Below are 7,038 nucleotides of genomic sequence, written 5' to 3'. Positions count from 1 at the left end.
GGCTGTGTAATAAAGGAGGGAGTTTAAAAATAGACTTTGAGCTGTGCTGCCGGAAAGGCAGTGAGACGTATAGAGCGGGTGTGTATTTATCCTACACGCCCTGTATCTGACACCCCACTGGCATGGGGACCTGCCCCACACGCCAAAGGCACTGCGCACTGGTCGCAGGTGCTCACCGTGGGGCCCTCATGCCGGTCCTTACCACTGCCTTGCCCACGGATGGTGGAGGGCAGCAGGTAGCAGGGCTGCTCAGAGACCCACCACCGCACCCCAAGGCCATTCGGAGCAGTGGGACACACACCTCTCACCCACGCCAGACCAGCCCAATCTGCGACTCCTCCACCCCCCGTATACCCAGACAAAGTGGCATCTCTCAGGACAAAGCCATTCAATAGATCCCCTGCCCTCTGCCCTCTCCCGAACAATGAGAAATCAAGGAATATTGTCCGAGCTGAATAAAAAGATCTAAATTTAGAGTGTCTGATGTGTTCTTGGTTTCCTGCCATGACTCCCCTCCTCCTCCACAGCCTCTCTTTTCAGTGCTCGCTAGCCTTGTGCACAGAAAGGTTTCTGATGGGGTGAGATCACCACCGAGACCCTGTCTCCTCAGTGATGAGACAGAGGGGAATTCCAAGTTTGACTCTGGTCTCTGTTTTTGCGGGGCAGGGAGGAGGAGAACACACGGTTTTCTGCCTCACACACATAGATGTGCAGCGCCCAGAGGCAAACCGAAGGTCAAGAGGGAGGGGGACTTCTCTCCCACTCTCGGTCTCCTCATGTCCCGGCCCTGACGTGTCCCAGACATTCTGTCCGTATGTTTCCACCTGCTAGTGGCATCCTCACCTCCAGCTCTGCCACAGCAAGTCCCTGGAGCAGCGTTGCCCCTGTGCTGTTCCAGCCCAGAAGCCCTGGCTTGTAGGACCCTCACCGTCCTCCCGCTTTCCCGGAGCGCTTCTGGCAAGAAGCAAGCAGCTCAGAAAGAGCAAACAGAGGCAGAAACAAGCCTGTCCCAACTGAAAAAGAGGCCAAGAGGGGAGGGAGAGGAGGGCTGTTATCCAGCAATGTATTCCTGATGTTTAAACAAGGGACTCCCTTGGGTTCGTGCCTGATAAGGCTGGGTGTCAGGGGAATCTGTTCATTTGTTTTCCTTTTTAAACAAAAAAGCCTTCCCATAACCACAGCGAGGAGGGAGCCAGCACCTCTTGACGAACAGGCTTGTCTTAAGTGCACACGTGGGAAGCCTTTCTTGCTCCTGGAGAGGAAAAAGAGCCATGGCTGTGAATACTGACCACACTGCTCGGTGTCAGTGGAAAGGGGAGCATGGACCAGCAGCATTTTCTGCTCACAGATAGACACCAGGAGCTGACTCAAGCTTGCCAGCACGTCTGCGGGGTGTCGGGGGGTGCAGAGGTCCTTTCCAACAGCGGAATCCAGGCAGATGGGCTGCGGGACTGCCTCAAAAACAAGGAGAACTCCTCCTGCCCTCCTTCAGCCTTGAACAGTGTCTCCTAAGAGCCTCCTTCGGCTTTCCCCATGTTGGTGGCCGAGTTGGTGCGCAGGTGGAGCTTTCCAGCCAGCCACGCTCTCCCATGCTGCACCCTCTTTCCCTGGCTGCGTAATCTGGCAGCAGGGGGATTACGAGTATCTTTATTATTACTATTAATCTCCATTTTGCCAAGAGTTTGGGGGCAGAGTCTTTGGAATTACTCTCGTGTGTGCCCAGGACAGCACGCCAAGTGTGCCAAAGCCATCGATGGGACAGGAGAGGGATGGAGCAGCGCCAGGTGCTCACAGTGAGGAGGAAAGCTGCCACAGTCGTGCGAGCAGGCAGAGAAACTGAGCAATGCTGGACCCATTGGGGCAGAGGGGAATGCCCCCCATCCTTCCTTCCCTCTTAGCCAGCCTGCATGTCACAGGGAGCTCAAGAAGCGAAAGGGAGAGCCAGGAGCCATTTGTTGGTGGAGAGTGAGTTTAATGCCCATTCCCAGCTAGGAGGGATTGGCAGCACCGAAGACTGGGGAATGGAAAAGTTCAGGTCTCCTGTTCCATGTGCAGTTGCTGCCAGAAAGCATCAGGCTAAGGCATGCAGCAGGGTGGGAAGGGAAAAACCAGCATCAAGGCCACTGGAGATGAGGCTGTATACCATGGTCTGGATCATCACCAGTGTGAGGGAACAGCAAGAACAGAGCTTACTCCACAAGAGAGGACATCTTGCTAGATGACGTGGGAAAGCCAGCACTGAGGAGACACAGAGACAGTAAGAGGGATGCAGAAGTGCCCTAGGGTCACTGGGGAAGCAGTGGGGTGCAAGGCCCATGGCCTTCACCAAAGGATGAGGCGTGAAGCCAGGTCCTGCACAGCCCGAGGACCGAGCTTCTTCGTGCGCAGCTCGGGATCTCAGTTCACAGCCAGCAAGCAGCAGCAGCAGTGCTACCCCACACAGGGAGCCAGCCCAGCGCCAAGCATGCCCCCAACACAGTCCCACAGGTGATCAGCACCGCCAAGGTGACAATGGGGACATATTCCAGTCGCAGCCCTAGACGAGGCACTGTCCGGTTAGGTGCAACACGAGACAGGGCTGGAGACAAAGCCGCAGCGTAGGTCCAAGTTGCATCCTGCAGACAAGGATACTGCCAGCTAAGGTCTGGAGTCCATCTAAGACAACCAGTCAGGAGACTGGGACAGCTGGGCACAAGGGCAAGCACAGGTATGCCTACAGCATAGCTCAGGCCAGAAGCAGGTATCCGGACCTGAGCTTGAATAGAGCCCGTGGGCAGAAGGGTGGTGTTCCCAGGTGAGCCTGGCTGGGGATGTTAAGCCCCACTGATGCACTCAGGTCACTGCCAAGCCTCAGCCAACCCCATGGCAGCGCATTCCCAGCTTTTCAGGGAGCGGGGCCTGTAAATCTGTCCCTGGTGAGGCTCACCATTCGGGCAGGATGTTGATTACCTAAACCAGCCGGAGGGAAAAGAGGCTCAAAAGCCAAGACACACCTGAGCAACACGTAGTCAAGCTGAACTATCCTTGCCTGGCCTCATCCTCCTTCTGCTCACTCTCCCTTTCCCTCTGGAATGACAGTGCAAGATACTGCCTCCATCTCTGAAATCCGTGCCAAGAAACTTTTATTTTTACATTCACAAACAATGACCTAGCAGCTGCTCCAAGGGTTTTTTTCTTTTCCTTGCTAACAGAGTGGAAATTATATATATATTTAATTAGCTCATCGCTAAATTTCCCTTCCCACCATTCTTCATTAAAGGCAGATGTAAAATGACCCCCGACTCCAATCTCTATTGAAGGGGGTGTGACCCCTCTCCATCGAGCAGAAGTTTCCAGAAAGCCAGTTTCTCCCATCCTGCCTCTTTGCTTTGTCCAATTGTTGGCAGAGGGAGCCAAGAGTTTAAAATGCCATTTTGGCTGCCTCTCCATTATCTTGGGCAGAGGGAGGGTTGAGATACCTCAGAGGACGGAAAAGTCCCGATAAAGCAGGGGAGCGTGGTACAGATATACCCTCTCGTCTCGCAGGCCCTTGGACCCAGCTGGGATCCAAGGATGCTTTCTTGCTGTTACAAACCCCCAAGCCTATTTTTCTTTTAAATAGCAGTTGCCTCAGGCTCTTGAAGTCAAGCACCTTCAGGTCTTTACCTCCTGCACCCAAACACTGGCCCTTCCCCGTGCATTGGCCACGTGGCACCTCAGGGACCTCTTGAAGGGTCTGGGAGCTCCTCACAGCCTTGCAGTGCCCGGGCAGGGCTGCCTGCACCTCTCAAACGCACTGCACTGCACTGCAGGTAGTGCTGCCAGTGCTGGCAGAGGAGCATCGCCACCACATTAGGATTGTCTAACACAGCGCGTGCATTCATCAGCCTGAGGCAGGACAAGGGGACACAGTCTCCTGTTGGCACCTCTGATTAAAACACGCAAAACACCTTGTTTTCTTCATAGCGCCCCTGAAGGGATTCCCCGAAGGCATTATGGTGTTTCTGTCCCTTATTTTGAGGAAGGGTGCTGGGCTGACTGTCTTGGTCCCTAGGGTCCAGAAGTGATGAAGGAGAGCACATCTCCTTTTTTATCCCCACCTCACCAACTTGCCAAGCTGCTTGTGTGGACAGAAGGAGACAGGGTTCATTGCACGCACGCTCTTTACAACCACTGCTCCCTGGTTTGAGAAGGAGCACGTGCTCCGAGGTGCAACAAGACCTTGTCCTTTCCACTGAAGCAGCCAACCAGGGATATTTGAAACATGGATTTTGGCACCTTTGCCACATCTCAATCTTTCTGTCATCCTTCATCTCACTCTCCCCCCACTCTTCCCAATTATTTATAGCCTGACTCTTGACTCGTCTTAACTAAGCAGAAAAGAATAGCATGGTGGATGCTTCTGGCATGCTCGTGTGCCACAGCAACTTGGACATGCCTGCAAGCCATCAATCTAGGTGATTGGCTCATTCTTTGAGAGATGTCCTGCAGGATTTTGGAACGAACAGTCACTGGATGCATATGCTGTGAGTTAGACCCCTCTAGACCAAGTCAATCTGCTTGGTACAGGTCCAAGGCAGGATATGCCAGACTGGCTGTTTTGGACCTGGCGGTTGTTGGCAAGTCTGCTCTTCTGTGCATTGCCAGGGCCCCATGCCGGGTATGCCTCAAAGTTTGGGAGTTGTTTGATTATTGCCTTCATCTTCTGCAGTGTCTGAGCCACAATAGAAGGTCAAATCAGACGTAAAGGCCAGCCCCTGCCACTGCTCCGGAGCGACTGCGAATAGGTCAGACTTATCTCGAGAAAACACAGCTCCGGGAATGGCGTGGCCCCTCTTGTCAACCTGTTTGGCCTCTCTTTCGCCTTCCACCCCCCTCCATTGCCCCTCGCTCCCAGTGGGACCCTCTGCGGAGCTGCCGCGGGAATCTCAGCAATGCCAGTCACACAAAGCCCTCTCCGGTGACAATAGCTCCTTCCTTCCTTCCTCCATTCCTCTTTCCACCTCTGCAGCCCTCACACGTTCCCAGATCTGCTCCCAGGGCTTTCCAGAAGGTCCTGAGCAGAACCCCCCCATCCCGCTCTCCTCCTCCAGCCTGGCTGGCCCCTGCCGTGCAGGGCAGCCAAGTGGGTGCTTTTGGGGAGGAGGGGTATCCCTGGGATGCGGCTCTGCTTGGGAACAGACGTATTTACATCTCTGTCTGTGACTGAGGGTGTGGTTTCAAAACTGGCGCGATCCGCTTGGAAAAAGGCTTCTGGAGAAAGTGTCTCCCCTGCCTTCTCCCCTCTCCCTCCAGCTGCGCATTCCCTCCTGCCTTTTTTCCCTGGTTTGTGCCTTTTGCTGGGATCATTTTCAGCCGGATCAGCTCCAGCTTGCCACCCTGCCACCTGTTCGCTCATGGAAGCTGGAAAAGGCATGGCCATGATGGAGGCACCAGCCCTTTTTGCTGGCATCTGAAGCTTAGACCAGTGGAAACCAGTCCTGAAACACCCATTCCCAATCCCTCTTTATGCTGGGGAGTATCCCTATGGCTATGCAGGATGTATGTATCTATGGCTCTGCCTCTATGCAAGGGTTGCTCCACACATCTCCAGCAGACCATAGAAGTGTGCGCGGGGAGATTTTTGCCATGCAATTTCTTACATGGAAATGACCCAGATGTTCTCTATTGGCTCATGTGTGTGTCCCTCTCTGTGCCTGTGGGATCATCTGTGTTTCTTATGTGAGGCAGCCATGCACCAGGGCACAGCGTTGCCTTTTTTAACTTGCTCACATGGAGTTTGGAGCTGGGAGCCAAACCCACACGAGCTGCTCTGTTCTTTGGGCCTCAGCTAAGAGAAGTGAGGCTGAAGAAGCAGCAGGGTTGCTGTAACTGACTCTCTTCTCCCCCTCCTTCTCAGGCTGTTTCCTGACACAGTTCCTATATAGGACAAGTTTCTGTTGCAATCAACTGTTAGGTTAATGAAACCCTGAATTAACCCCCCTTTTCTCCCCCCTCTCCAGAGAAACAGTCCCAGTGGGCAAAGCAAATCTTGGCTATCTGTTCTTTGCTCTGAGGGAGGCACATTCCCAAGGACATGTGTGGGAACTCCAGCTGGAGTGACCTGTGGGTTGAGGGCTGGCTGATACGGACCTTTAAACCCCCCTGCATGTGTTTGTGCAGGGACACTTCCCACCCTCACGGAGGATGGCAGGAAGAGCGGGAGGGAGAGTTGGGATTGTGCAATTGGAAATTGTCTCACCCGACAGACAGCAACCCTGCAGGGCACCAGCAGATAAGAGGGCAGTGGCTGGTAAAGGTGTGAGAGCTCTCAGGCATTGCCTTAGCAAGGTGTTTGCTGGTCCCAGACCGGTTCTCTGGTTTTCTGGAGCGTGACCTGGCTGTGTGGCTTAGGAGAAATGATTGGATTTGAAGAGAGGCTGCTCCTTTCCTTTGGGCGCCTTTCTACCTAGGAACAGAGTCACTCAGACTACTGGCTTCGCCATGGGTGGTGAGCATCTTGTAAGACCTGGTGATGATGGACTAATCAGTGTATTTTAATAATGCAGTGCCTTTCCTCATTCAAGGTTTGCCCTGAGGTTCCTGCCTGACTCCGCCTGTTTCCAAAAATTACCAGTCTAAAGGCTGAAGTTTATTAATACTGTGTATTTAGTTGCTTACCTGCCTCTTCTTCTGGATTGAGGGGTTGCAGCTTAGCTCATGGTGGGACTAGAAGAATCTTTCCCTCTGCCTTTTATGTTCAAGCTGGCACATTAAAGGAGTAGGCTTCCCCCTCATTTGCACCTTTACTGCATCCCAGGTATGGAGTGATGCTGACCTCCTGCTGCTGATGGACTGGGCTCATCAGGAGCCAGTGGCAGCAAGGTGTTCTCTGGTCCTGTTCTTGCTCCAGGCAGGGATGCAGCAATGGGTTCTGAATCATAAAGACCTGTGATTTTTGCTGGGAGGTGGTGCTGGGAAGAAACGCCAAACCCAGATTGATGTTTCGGTGGGCAAGCTGGAAGGGGCTGGGGGAGGGAGTGTGAGTTATACAGAACAGATCCTTTAGTCCTGCCTGGC

The sequence above is a fragment of the Lathamus discolor genome, chromosome 1 (genome assembly GCF_037157495.1).
Source record: "Lathamus discolor isolate bLatDis1 chromosome 1, bLatDis1.hap1, whole genome shotgun sequence".
Classification (NCBI taxonomy): domain Eukaryota; kingdom Metazoa; phylum Chordata; class Aves; order Psittaciformes; family Psittacidae; genus Lathamus; species Lathamus discolor.
The sequence above is the reverse complement of the archived record's forward strand: the minus strand, read 5'-3'. Positions refer to the sequence as shown.